Here is a 14876-nt window from a genome sequence, read left to right as displayed (position 1 = left end):
ACCTGGTCAGCTTGTTCTCCCTGCCTCAACAAAACCACAATGCAGGCTTTTTCAGGGCTTTCCCCTAAATTCTCCTGCTCCATGATTCATCTGGTTGCTTCCCCCTGTGGCCCTATGTGGTATAGAATAATTCCTTTTCCTAGCAAACTGTAAGTAAAAGCTTATTCATTCATGGCACTCATCCCCTGATGCGTTGGAAGATTTTACATATTTGACAAATTTGTGCTCTGCTCCTTCCCCTTACATATCTGCTAAACTCTCAGGTGTCATTTACAAAGCAATTTAATTACATATTACTGTAGAATGTTATAATTATGTGGGTGATTGGGCCAAAGTTTTGCAACTAAATAACACAGGGACAGTATGATTTTTAATGCAATAATTACTCTGGGAGAATTCAGCACCAGACTTCCTTTACTTTGTCATACTCTTATCACCGGCTATATTGTACCTAGAGACATCTTCTCCACCCAGGACAGCTTTCACATCTTTTTTATCCATTTAACCTCGATAAGGGGGAAGTGTCCTCAGCAAGTAGTTCTCAGAAAGATGTTTAAAGAATGAGTTTTCTACAGTATATAGATATCTGTGCACATTCAGATTTATACCTCTACTGAACTTGTTTCAATCAAACAGCAGCTAAATTTGCAGAACCAAAAGTCAGGAAACATAATCTAAGCTACATTTTTATTTACAGATTTATTTCCTGCACAAAAGATATACAAATTAAATTCCATTTAGCTAAGCTAAATGTGTAAGTATATCTTTATGGAAAGAAAATAGTTACATGAAATCTACATAGTCACAATTCTGCAGCTATCTAAAAATGTTTTCCCAAGTAATCACTGATTATCTACTTACACCCAAGGACCTGTACTGACAGACAGAAATTTCCCCATCCCATTCCTGATCCCATTCAAAGTTCATAAGCTTTAAGTGCTAAGAAAAGAACAGCAGAGCTTGCCAGCTATTAATAATATAGGCCAAGAATAAGGTGAGGCAAATTTCAGGGAAAATTTATTTTTAATATTAGAGGGCCTAATTTAAATATTGGAATATTAAAAAATAAGCCATAAGAGAGCTAGAAGAATTTTTAAGTATAGATTTATGACATCTCTGAGTAAGATTTCAAAAAGCCTTTCTTAGTATAACATATATCAGGAAGGTGATCAATGATTTGAATACTTAAACATTTTGTTTAAATGGGTGCTATTCTCCACCTTCCCTCCTCCCCTCTATCCAACCCACACCCCTTTCTGCCCAACTCGGGTCCTGAGCTGTTGACTACATCACCCGAACTCCTGTGCCCCTGGCTTCTGGTTGGTTTATTCAATGGGAAGTGTTAGCAGGAGCTCTGAGGAACTGGCAAGAGCAGCTGGGGTATTTCCTCCCCAGTTTCTCCCTATTTGGGGCCATGTTTGGAATTAGACAATGGATGGAGGCTGAAAGAATGTTGAAGAGCCTGACAGAAAAAGTCTAGACTGTCTTGAACACACTGTAAAAGTATGAATGTTAACAACAGTGTTGGTGAAGATCCAGGAAGTGAAAAGCACAGCAGAGAAAATATAAATCCCCTTAGAGAACACCTGCATCATCATGAACAGACTATTACTAGAAATACAGACATTAAAGGCTCTGCAGGTGAGGGCTGAGAATGAAATGAGGAACATGGTATTGGAACATGTTAGAGAACAAGGTTCCTTTTTCTCTGGGGACAGAAAGCTTAACAAACAAGTGTCCTACAGTTACATGGAAAATAGAATTTGTAAAAATGAAATTTAACATTCAGCTGAGGAGATTTCTGAGCAAAGTGTTGAAGGAGCAGCAGCCTGCTTTAGAGAAAAGAGAGAAACAAGCATGAACTAGGACTACAAAGAAAAAACATGCTACATGTTACAACAGAGCAAAAAACATGCTACATGTTACAACAAAGCCCAGAGGTCACATGCCCACAGAGCATTATATCCAAGCCTTGAAACCAAAAGACATTTGCCCAGCTGGAAAATTTCTTGGCACCACTGACTCCTTTTTTTCCTTCCATTTTTCTCCCTTTTGAAACCAGAATGCCTATAACTTTTATCCTACCATTATATTTTAGGAGCAGATAACCTGTTTCTTTAGTTTCACAGGTCCACAGATGCACAGGAATTGTGCCTCAGGATAGATCATACCTAGAGCCTCATTCATACATGATTTGTATGATTTAGGGGATGAAACTGAGACTTTTGAGCTAATGAGACAAAATTATATTTTGTACTTCAGTTAATGCTATAATAAGTAAAGAATTTGGGGGACCTTGGAGAAAATAGATTTTGTATACGGGATGGTCGTGAATCTTTAGGAGCCAGAGTATGAACAGTGACAGGTAGAATAATGCCCTCTCCCACCCCCCACAAAGATGTCTTACTGTCCAGACTTGAAAATGTTACAGTACAGGCAAAAAGGAATTTGCAGATGTGACTAAGGACCTTGAGATGGGGACTAGTCTACCCACATTAACCAGGTGGACCTAATCTAATCCCAAGGACCCTGAAAAGTGGAGAACCTTTCCCAGCTGTGGTCAGAGGGAAGCCATGACCATGGAAGAATGGTCAAGAGATGCAAAGTTGCTGGCTTTGACGATGGAGGAAGGGATTCATTAACCAAAGATGAGGGTGGCATCTACAAGCTGGAAAAGGCAAGAGAACAGATTCTCCTTTAGAGCTTCCAGAAAGAATTTGGCCCTGCTGGCACCTTGACTATACAGTGAGATCCATGCTGGACTTCTGAACTATAGTACGGTAAGATCATAAATTTGTATTGTTTAAGCCATCAACAATTTGTTACAGCAGGAATAGGAAACCAACACATACATCATCTTACTTAATATTCACAACAATCCTACAAGGTGGGTATTGTTCTTCCCATTTATAGATGCTGAATGTGAGGTTCAGAGAAGCTGCTAAATCTAAGAGCTGGAATATAAACCCGTAATTTTGGAAGTCAAAATTCCTTCCACTAATCCAGAGATGATATAAGTGTTAGAAAATAAAGGTACCCCATTTTTTGGCAACTGTTCCTAAGGAGGTGGCCAGAGAGCTCAGGGCTACTCCCTTGGTATACACAGAGGTTTTCTTCCTGTTACCATCAACTGTTTTGTCAATCCAGGGGATAACAAGAAGGGCCACGACATGCCACAGAGTCAGTGGGGATAGATGGAGACTATCCAGAGTCTAGAACCAGAGTTCAAATCTACCAAGAGGTTTTCATTTCTCTGGGAAAATGGATGCATTAAAATGCCAACAAATGTGAATGACCATAGCAAAGTTCCACGGGGGGCAAGGTGAGTGATGTGACTTGCAGGACCCACTTGGGCTGGAAGGACTAGAGCAGCTCAGACTTGGGCTCGACTTTGGGCAGTGGCTAAGATCAGGAAACAAGAAAGGGCATTTCAGAAGGGTATAATAGTCAGGGTATAATAGAAGGGTATAATGTGTACTCCATCCCACTAAGCTCTGTCAGTGCAGGGACCTAATGTGACATGCTCACTGTTTTATTCCCAACACCTAGCACAGTGCCTGGCACAATGAAAGATCTCAGTAATCATCTTAGTCTGTCTGGGCTGCTATAACAAAGTACCATAGACTGGGCAGCTTACAAACAACAGAAATCTATTTCTCACAGGTTTGGAGGCTGGGAAGACCAAGATCAAGGTGCCAGCAAGATCATGTGAGGGCCTTCTTCCCAGCTCATGACGCCTTTCCCCAGTATCCTCACATGGTAGAAGGGGCCTGGGATCTCTCTGGACCCTCTTTATAAGTGCACTAATTCCATTCATGAGAGCTCCACTCTCATGATTTAATAACATTCCAAAGACCCTACCTACTAACACCATCACCTTTGGGGGGCTGAATTTCAAAAACTGAATTTGGGGGATATACAAACATTTAGACAATAGCAGTAATATTTGCTACAAAGAATGAATTAATGAATAGATGGATTTATTCAACACCTTTATTGCCAGATGCAAATATGATGAAGGTGAAATTTAATTTACTGTGTGTGAAAGAAAACAGAATTCTAGGGCACACCCCTTCTCAAGCTAGTAGGAGAAAGAAGTGCACACTTCTAACTACCATTAGGTTAAGTGGTGGAAGCGAAGGGCGATGTAATCAATCTGAGCCAAACACAATGTGTGTTTTGACAAAAGAAGGTCATCAATGAAATCTTGGTGAAAAAGAATCTGAGCAGGAGGTAGAAGACTGGCAGCATTTGACAAATGGAAATGCCATGGGAGGGTGCACCAAGAGGAAAGAATAGCAAAAGTAAATAAATCAAAGAAGTGGTGGCTGCCCTGTAGATCTCTTTCCAGCCTTCTCTGCCCTGCCCTGAGCCCTGAAAGCTGACCTGTAAGGTTGGCATCAACTGGCTCTTGTCCTAGGCTGCCAGCTGGGTTCAGCCAATGGCAGGCACCAGTAGATCAGAGGATTGAAAAAGAATGAGATCAGAATGTTTATTCCTCAAACCCCTCCCTTACGAGCCTCAGCTCAGCAATGGCTTATTCCTCAGCCAAAGGCCTTGGCTCTTGTGGGATGGACCTCAGCTATAAGTCTTTCTCAGGGTTCTAGTAATCATTCCCTCTATTTGCTTTTTCAAGCGCCAAATCAATATAGTTGTTTCACCATTCTTGTCGGTTTTTCTTAACCTTCCGACACCTTTATAAATAGTTACTTCATTAAACCCCTTTTAATAATGTGTTTGAGTGTGCCAACTATGTCCTAGAGACCCTGACTGATAAGGTGGAAAGGCCCAGAGTGTGTCTGGGCAATGGAAGGCCAACCAGATCAGACAGCTGTTGAGAGCAGCAGAGAAGCAGACAAAAAAGAAATATCATAGCCTGATTATAAAGAGCCATGTGAGGGAGCTGAGGCTTTCTATTGAAAATCAATTTTGAGAAGTGACAGAACGGAGGAGAGAACTTTGAGAAAATGAATCTGGTGTCAGGGAGGAAATTAAGTTGGAGGAGAGACAGAACCAGCTCTGGGATTCAGGACCTAGTACGTGGTCCAAATGTGAGTGGTAAGGGCCTGATTAGGTGCTGGCATTAGAAATGCAAATAGGATTCTGATTAGAGAGGAGAGCAATTGGCTGAGCGGTACAAAGGGCCCCTGGGAGAAAGAGAGTCAAAGTGGACATCCAGGAAGCAAAATAAAGAATGACATGGACAGAAAGAGAGCAGCCAAGGGCCTGTTTGGACTAGTTTGGACAGTTAGGTTTGAGGTTTGGGAAGTAGGATCACCTAGAATGAGCACGTGTAGCTGTGGACAAGGATGAAGGCAGCCTAGGGCAGATGGACACAGAAGATTAGATAGCCACAAGGAACTGAAGTTAAGGTTTGGTTGCTTAGTCCTAAACAACTGTAATCCCATCAAAGGGTCATAAAGCAGCAAACTGCGGGTCAAATATAGACCAGAGCTGTGTTTTGTTTGGCTTATAATGTTTTCTTAAATTCTGAATTAGTGCCAACATTAAATATTTTGGATGTCTTCACCAAAAAAATTCCAGATTGTTGGCCTCTCTGACAACACTGGGCCCACATTCTCACAGGTCAACCCTTGGCTGCAGCTGAGTAGTCACTGCCCATCTGCACCCTGCATGAGGTTCCAGTTCATCCCAACCCCACTCAGCCTACGTTACTCATTTATGTCACCTGTTCAGCCCTGGCATGCATTTGAGCTCATGGTACCTGCTAATGGCAGTGAGAGTCCTTGAAAGTTTGTGATGAAACTAATGTCTTAAAAAACCCCTGGGGCAAGTTGAGAAGATGAATTGGAGCAGTTTAGGTGAGTTCAGCAGTTCCGCGTATTTACTATGTGCCAGGCATTGTGCTAAGCACTCAGAAGCTTCAACGAATAAAAAGAGACTGCCTATTGTAGTAGAGAAGACCAGGAATATGAAGATCCTTTAAGTGGCTGTTTCAGAAATTCAGGCACCACTGAGTGCTTGGAATAGGCAATGAGAACAGAGATGAAGGCATGAATGCAAAACATGCTGAAGAATTTCTGTGACAAATCTGCACAGGGGATAAAGAAGGAAGTGTGTGAACTATGACCTTGTTCAGGTGGATACAAGGAAGAGAGGGTGTAAGTAACAGTATCAGATTACTTGGCTGGATTATTCAAAATCCAGGGCAGGGTAACAGAAAAGGAAAGCACCCCACCTCGAAAAAGAGAATGAGGGCTATTCTGCAAAGGCAGGACCTAGGCTGCGCCCTTCCTCTTGGCAAACCTCCTCTTGAGTAATGGCAGTGTTATCACAGCTCATGTGTTCAGGAAATGGGTTACCAGATTACCGTATTAACAAATAAAGAAAATGGAACAATCTTCATGTAGGCCTGCAGGGACCTGTTGGAACTCAACCTCCAGAGCTGTTCTAGGGCCAAAATTTTTAGTATTTTGAGCAAATCATCCAGGAAACAGAAACAATTGTATACATTTCCCTGATGACTCAGTGTTGAGTCACACTGGGTTTCTTCAGCTCCCTAACTCTTTAGGGGAAAACTGGTAGGATCTGCCTTCAGAGAGTTACTAAATAAGTGTTACTAATGAGGATTTGACAAAGAAACAATAGCTCCCTTTGCATTTCCCTGAGAAATGTTCTACAAGTTTCCCTAGCATACATTCATTTTACAGTCAGAAAGCCCTGTAATGGGGAGGGACTGACAATTTCACCAAGCCATATATTTGCTAAGCAGAGCACAAAAATTATATTTATAGAAGGAAAACACTTGCATTCTGGCACCAGGAAAAAAAAAATGTCAGTCAATTGGATTATTTCAATTGAAAGTCAAGGGTTTCATTTGAATTATGTAGGGGAGAGAATGCCTTGTTCTTCTGCTTGCTTCAACTAATAGGAGCTTGCCAACCCATACTCTAGTGTATAAATAATCACAATTTAGCTCCCCTTCAAGTCCATCATTCACGGCCTCTAATCAGGTGTACTGCAGGTTTCCTTTCAATGCCTGCACGTGCCTGTGTGTGCCCATCCCCAGACTGCAGACACACTGGAGGATGTGGAATTAATTTGCTCCCCATCACACAACAGGGAAAAGCTTAGGCCTTGTTATCTTGAATCTGTTAAATGATCACAATAAAATTACTCATCAGCCCCAGCAGTGCTGGGATTCCCGCTCAGAGTCTCACTGTCTGAAGACTCTGAAGGGTGGAGTTTCATTATAAACAGGGATTGGCCAATTAGTCACACATTTATTCCTTGGAATCCAAGTGTGTGAGATCTTAACACACATTAAAAAAAGACTCTAATTACAAGTTATACAGCTGTGGTTTGAACATTATTGAAGAGTTGCCAAACTCAAAGCTTTAATGGTCAGGACAAAGTGATGGGTGAGCTAGGTAACAGGTGTCCCAGGTTCCCTAGGTGTATGTCTTTCCTAGGTCTCCATAGATGACCCAGCTCCCCAGTCCAGGAAAGCTTTCTCCGAGGGTGTGTCAGGAGGCCCAACCCATATTCCAGGCAGTGCCAGGCAGGGCCCATCCTTAGCCATTCTGGGTCATGCTTTTTTCATCAATGGATAAAGGACCAGACTGGGTTGCTTCAAAGGTCCCCTCCTTTTCTAAAAGTCCATGACCCTCTAAATGAGGGGAAAGGGGATTTAAATGGAGGTTCACAAGCAGGTATTCAAATGGAAGTGCTTGTTCTAATAACTTATATTGATCATAGTGGTGAATTATTGCAGCAAAGAAAGACAAGGGTCTATAATCAGACCTGCCCCTGGTGTCTCTTCCTCTTCTTATAAGAAAACCTGTCACGTTGGATTAGGGACAAACTCTTATGATCTCATTCAACCTTAACTATCTTTTTAAAAGCCTTGTCCCTAAATACAGTCACATTCTAAAGTCCTGGGGATGAGGACTTCAGCATACGAATTTTGAGGAGCCACAATTCAGCCCATAACACCACTGTTTGCCCTTCCCAAAGTTACAGGCATAGATAGCCCCAGTATGTTCTAATTTCCACTTCCTTACAAAGTTCTCTCCCTATGTTCCTGTCCCATGTAGCACTTTTACTCTGTGATTTTACAAAGTAAGTCATAGGGATGCTCACTAGACCTACTTTTCTTCTTCTATTACCTCCACATTTGTTGGATTATATAGACATTTAAGGCTAGGAATTAAGAAGCAACTAGTTGGCTTTAGGCAACTTTCATGCTGCTCCTATTTACCAAACTTTCAGAGTCCAGAGGACTTAGGCAGTAGGTCGTTTGGCAGGAAAAGGTGAAAAAAAAAAAAAAGAGGAAAAAGAAATGTGCATCTATGCCCAGAAATGCCTCACCATGAGTCTGTCTCCATTCCCTACAAGATACTTCCTGTGTTACAACACACAGATTAACAAGCCTAGACAGAGGCAGGATGGAAGAAAAACTGTTCTGCAAAGTTTTTCTGTTCTGCAAAAAAAAAAATCAGCACTCAATTTCATCTTCTCTGGCAGAGCAACAGCCACACAGACCCCACATACAAACCCATCAGCCCTGACTGACACTGCCAGCACCCATAAAAATAGAGGCCCAAATTTTAAACAGAGTTGTATCTCAAACTACCAGCTGACTCCTTGATAAATTTTGGTTTTTTAGATGTAGTCACAAGCAACCCTCCCCAATCCACTTATTCATTCCATAAATATTTATTGAGTAATTTCCATGTCCAGGATCGGAGATACAATGGGGCTGCCCATAAGTTTGCAGTCCAGTGACAGAGATAGACAAGTTCTAATAAATGGTACTTATTTCACCTCTCTGAACAAGGTATAATGCTAGGCACTACAACACACAGAAGGCATGACTATCCCCACTGGGCATGAAGCTAAGGCACAAATTAGTTCAAAAGCCCAGGTCACATTATTAGTCAATGGAAGTGTCCTGACTTCCACCAAGTCACCTGACCTCCTGAGCACTGTGCCTTCCACAATCATGGGATTTAATCTGGGGCCCATGAACTTCAATGGGAAAAACAAAATTAAAACATCTCTATTTTCATTAATCTCTAACTGAAATTCAACATTTTCTTCAATTATATATGTAGGCAACAAACCACATCAAAATTAGGAGCACCTACAACTTTGTCACCAGTAGAAATAACAAATGTTTTCTTACATTATAGGTGTTGCTTTTATCTTAAAATACTGTTTATACTCATAACTACTTCAAAATTATTGTAGCTGTTAGATTCACTGCTAGATCTTGTTTTATAATACATTTGTTTTTTTAAGTCATTTATATTACTACTACAGCATAAATTCTTAATATTTTTACAAGTGTTTTGGAAATAGTTTCCTTTATAAAACCCTGCTTCTGGCTTTATACCTTTAAAAGCATTGTTCTGAGAAGGGATCCTTAGTCTTCCCAGAACTGCCAAAGGGATATATGGCACAAAAGTGGTCAGAACCTTACATTACAGCAATGGGCAGCCCCGTCAAATCAAGAGGCTCTGCTCACTATGAGCAAGAAGCTGCGCTGGGATTGTATAATTAAAAAGAGAGGGACGAAGAGAAAGGAAAGGAGCCCCAGTGCCCTAGAGGATCCTTTCTCCCCTTTCCTCCAATTTCTGTTCTGCAGGGGCCCTCAATGCTCTGCTCTGCTCTGCTCTGCTCTGCTCTTCCCAGCCGCAGCTGTCTCCCTGAGCTACCCCTATCCCACACGCAGTGCGAGCGGACCGATCCCCCCGCGGCGGGCTGACGGGCTGCCGCCAGCCTCTGACCCCCACTCGCGTCCCAAGGCTGTGCTGAGTGACACATTCAACAAGTGGAAGGTGCCCGAAATACCCACACACCAAGACCAGGGGCACTTTGGTGTTCAACCACCCCTGGCAGGTCAGCTTCTCCGCGCCGCCAGGGCCCGACACTCCGGAAAGGAAGCCGGAGTCCCAGGACCCGGGTTCCAGACAGGAGCAGCACGAGCTGTGGGTGTCGGCAAGGGTGAAGCGGGATGAAGGTGCCACGCAGTCCCACCTGCGTGGGCAGCTGGGCCAACAACCAGCCTCAGTGGTGCTGTCACCGCCCGCGCCCCAACCCCTGACCGAGCGCCCGAGCCCGGCCGCCGAGCCCGGCCGCCCGACGCCTCTTACCCAGGGGCGAGCGGAGCTTCCGGCCACAGTGCTGGCGCAGCAAGAGCTCGCGGCCTCCGCTGGGGCCCCGCCCGCCCGGTCTGCCCCCACACCCCCACCTGCGCGGAGGCTGGAGGCGGGGAGAGCGAGGCTCCCCCCAGAAAGGTCCCGTCACTGTCCTGTCAGGCGCCACAGCCTGGGCACCACGGCCAATTGCAGACTGCACCCAGGCTTTAAGCGCGCACAGAGGGCAGAGCCAGGAATGCGGGTCCAGCCGGCCCGGCGCGCTTCCCATGGCACAGACTCGCCCCTGCCCTATCGCGCTCCGGAGGGTGGTTTGGTACCCTTATGCGCGCCAGCCGACGGCACAAAGGCCCCCTGTCACTCTCCACCCCGACGCCCTATCACCCTCCAAGGCCAACAGCGTTGCGTAACTGGGAGGGGCAAAAGTGGAGGCGGGGCTGTGGACAGAGTCCAAGGGCAGTTTGTTTTGGGTCCTCCAGTGCGTCTTGTGCTTCTGACCTGTTTCCCACGGACTGCGCAGAGACAGCTGCTCTCACACCCATTTCACAGTTACGGCAACAGAGGTTCAGAGAAGCCTGAAGACTTGCCTTAGTAAACGCTGGAGTTCTGCTCTCCCCTTAGGCGCAGGCCAGGGTCAGCCACTGGACTTCACACGTGTTCCCTGCTACTTTGATGAAAGGACACTTTCAATTGGCTGCTTTCTCGGTTGTGGGGTGGGCGGGCGACAAACTGTACATGAATGGTTTTCCACCTTATTAGATATAGCAGCACTTTTTTATAATATAGGGTATCCTAAAAGTCTTAGAGCAATTTTAAGTTTTAAGGCATTTAAAACTGTAAGGCATTGATGAAAGAAATCAAAGACAGATATTCCATGCTCATGGATTGAAAGAATATTGTTGAAATATCCACAATACCCAAAGCAATTTATAGATCCAATACAATCCTTCAAATTCCAATAACATTTTTCATACTAGGAAAACAAACAACCCTAAAATTTGTATGGCATCATGTTTCCTGATGTTAAACTATATCACAAAGCTCTAGTAATCAAAACAGTATGGTATTTGGCATAAAACAGCCACAAAGATCAATGGAACAAAATAGAAAGCCCAGAAAAATATCCATACATATATGGTCAATTAACTTATGGCAAAGAAGCCAAGAATATACAATGGGAAAAGGACAGCCTTTTTAATTTATGTTGTTGGGAAACTGGACAGCCACTTGCAAAAGAATGAAACTTACACTGCATACAAAAATTAATTCAAAATGGATTAAAGGGCTGAAGACCTGAAACCATACACTTCCTAGAAAAAAACATAGGAGTTAAGCTCCTTGACATTGGTCTTCACAATGATCTTTTGGATTTGACACCAATATAAAAAATAAACTAGTGGCACTACATCAAACAAAAAAACTTCTACAAGGCAAAGGAAACCATCAACAAAATGAAAAAGCAATCTATTGAGCTGGGGAAAATATTTGCAAAGTCATATATCTGATAAGGGGTTAATATCCAAGTATATAAAGAACTCAACAACTCAATGGCAAAAAAAAAAAAAAAAGAAATCCAATTAAAAATGGGCAGAGGAACTGAATAGACATTTTTCCAAAAAAGAGTGGTACATAAAAAGATGCTTAACATCACTAATCATCAGGAAAATGCAAATCGAAACCACAATGAGACATCACCTCATACCTGTCAGAATGGCTAGCATCAAAAAAAAAAGAAATAACAAATGTCAGCCAGGTTGTGGAGAAAAGGGAACCCATGTGCACTGTTATGGGAATGTAAATTGGAGCCACTATGAAAAACAGTATGGCAGTTCATCAAAAAATTAAAAATAGAACTACTATATCATCCAGCTCCTCCACTTGTATTTATCCAAAGAAAATGAAAACACTAACAGGAAAAGATCTATGCATCCCCATGTTCACTGCAGCATTATTTACAAAAGCCAAACACGAGATAAACCTAAGGGTCCATCAATGGATGAGTGGGTAAGAAAATGTGAAATAAACACACACACACACACACACACACACACACACACACACAAGAATATTATTCACCCATTAAAAAAAGAATGAAATCTTACCAATTGCAACAACATGGGTAGACCTTGAGGTCATTATGCTAAGTGAAATAAGTCAGAGAAAGACAACATACAATATCTGTATGACCTCACTTACATGTGGAATCCAAACACAAAACCAAGGTTACAGATAGCAGATTAGTGGTTGCCAAAGGCAGGGGTAGGTGGGTGAGCAAAATGGATGAAGGAGGTCAAAAGGTACAAACTTCCAGTTCTAAAATAAATAAGTCCTGGGGATATAATGTACAGCATAGTGACTATAGTTAATAAAACTGCATTGTATATTTTAAAGTTGCCAAGAGAGTAGATCATAGAAGTTCTCATCACAAGAAAAATAATGTTTTATATTCACTAATGGTGACAGATCTTAACTAGACTTATTGTGATCATTTCACAATATATACAAATACTGAATCATTACATTGTATACCTGGAGCTAACATAATGTTATATGCCAATCATAGCTCAATAAAAAAATAATAAAAGCTTTAATAATTTCAGATATTTGTTACAAATTCCCCCCAAAAAATCCCTTGAAAATACATTTACATTTATCTTACATTTACTTAATTTTCTGAATTTTGAACAATGAATTTTTGTAAATTTTTTTTTCCAATCAATATTTTCTATCTTCTATTAGAGGAACTGATTGCATCTATGGTAAAATCACTGTGAACATCATAGTTGCAAATGCAGACTGTAGACTTTTATTGGCAATTCAGTTGCACCTGCAGCATTACTCGGTGACATGATTTTCTAAAGTGGAGAACAACTTTGCTAACAGTATATGACCACAGAGCAGGTACTGACTGGGTAAATTTGGTAAAAAAAAGAAAACATTCTGAACAAAATAAGCATAATCTCTTAGTTTTGCCAATAGATACATTCCTGGGAATTTCATTACATTAAAACCATGCAAAAATGCATGATATTTGTAACTATCTGAGCTAGAGTCTACCTTACGAGAAAAAGTTAAGGTATTTTTACAAGAAGAAATAAGGTTTTTGGGTTTTGGGGTTTTTTTTTTTGCATACCTGAGCATTGAGTCACCATAGGGGTGGACACCTGAAGCCATACAGGATTCATGAGAGTTAACTGTTGTGCGGTGCTGCCCCCACAGCACAGGATGTTAGCATCCCTGGCACCCACCCTCTCAATGTCAATCAATTATGTCCCAATTGTGCCAAATAAAAATGACCTCCTGTATTTCCAAAATACCCTACCCTACCTCCCAGACCCACCACCTCCCCATTCCAGTTAAGAAGCTGTTGTTTAGAAGGGAAGGATGCATGCAGGAAAGTGTCACATATGTGCTGCTTGCTGGGCAGTTAAGAGGCTGATGGGTGTGGAATCAGATTCAGAGTCAAGGAATATGTCTTGAGCAAATTCTGCGTGGTGGGAGCTTCTACATGTACTCATGCTATTATCTCACCCAAGACCCTCCTTTGAGGAAGAGCAGGGGTCTGAGAGTTTGCTCACTCCCTCACTCATGGAGTCATTCTTTCACCTGCTGGATACCCGAATCCCTGCCTGCTGTGTCAAGCCCAGTCAGTACCTGTTCTGTGGTCATATACTGTTGACAAAATCAGACTTGGTTCCCACCCATGTGTGTCTTGCAAAGCAGTGAAGGTGCACTGGGGAGATCAGAATATAGGAGAAGCATCTTTAAAGGGTGAGAAGAGGAGCAGCTGGCACTAAGGAGCACACCCCAATTCAAGAACATCCAAGAGAAGGAAAAGCAAACCAACGGGGTTCTGGGAAGCCATGCAGGCTCAAGAACAGCAAGGGCTGGCAACAGGAATGGGTGGGAATAGGGTTATGGCACCGAGAAAGGGAAGGTGCTGAAGGAAGAGCATGGAAGAGATGTTCCTATGGACATGCATCCTTAAACAGTACCTTCTGCTTTGCCCACTCAGCAAGCCCCATCTTTATCCCTTTCCTGCAGCAAATTCTTCCCTGGGTGAGTGAGTAGCTAGAGAAAGGCTCACTGTAGCCCCAGCAAACCATTCCTAGCTGAGAGAGCAGCCCAGCCAAGGTGCCACCAGCTTCTGAGCAGCTGCAGTGAGACTTGCAGGAGAGCTGGGGATAGGTTCCTCCCACATCCTTCCTGCACAGACTGAGCCAAGCAGCCTCAGAACCGGAGCAGGTGGGTAGACAAACAGAACATAACATTATGTATTATGCTGAGTTTCTAAGAGGCAGTCCCAACACCTCCCAAAAGTGCTGTTTCCCTTACAGCCATCCTGCAATTCAAATAACTAAAATGGCTATTGGGCTCCAAGGTAGCTAGGTTCCTCATCTGCTACATAGAAGATAAAATTGTTTTCAGACCAGAAGCACAAAAGTATGTGGAGGTGTTTCACAAACTGCAAAGAACTCATCGCAATCAGCATTCTTGCTCACAGGCAAGAAACCAGCTAGATACCTTACGTAGAAAAAGAATATTAAAGGCTCTCAGGGGTTCACAGAACCATCCGAATGACATATAATGATAGCAGAAAAGCAGGCAGGAATCAAGATAGTTCCGCAAAATCAAAAGGCAGAAAGCACAACACCACTTTTTAGCAGCAACAGCCTGGCCACCCCATGAATACACCCACTGCCTTCACAAATGACTCTAGAACGAGTGACACAAATATAAAGGGAGTGAGAATTC

At 42.7% G+C, this 14876-nt stretch overlaps 1 protein-coding gene across 2 annotated transcripts in view; it reads right to left on the bottom strand.

Annotated features, from left to right (window-relative positions):
• Positions 1-14876, bottom strand: part of SQOR (sulfide quinone oxidoreductase) — a 94724-nt gene that overhangs the window by 52039 nt on the left and 27809 nt on the right. Inside the window, exon 1 of one of the 2 annotated variants that reach the window (XM_037022186.2) lies at positions 10119-10440. The exons of the other annotated variant lie outside the window; for it this stretch is intronic. The gene's annotated coding sequence lies outside the window, so the exon portion shown is untranslated. Of the gene's footprint in view, positions 1-10118; positions 10441-14876 lie in introns of those variants that run through there. 2 annotated transcript variants of the gene reach the window in all.

This window comes from Manis javanica, chromosome 8 (genome assembly GCF_040802235.1).
Source record: "Manis javanica isolate MJ-LG chromosome 8, MJ_LKY, whole genome shotgun sequence".
NCBI lineage: Eukaryota > Metazoa > Chordata > Mammalia > Pholidota > Manidae > Manis > Manis javanica.
Note: the sequence above shows the minus strand (reverse complement) of the source record. Positions and strands in the feature narration are given on the sequence as shown.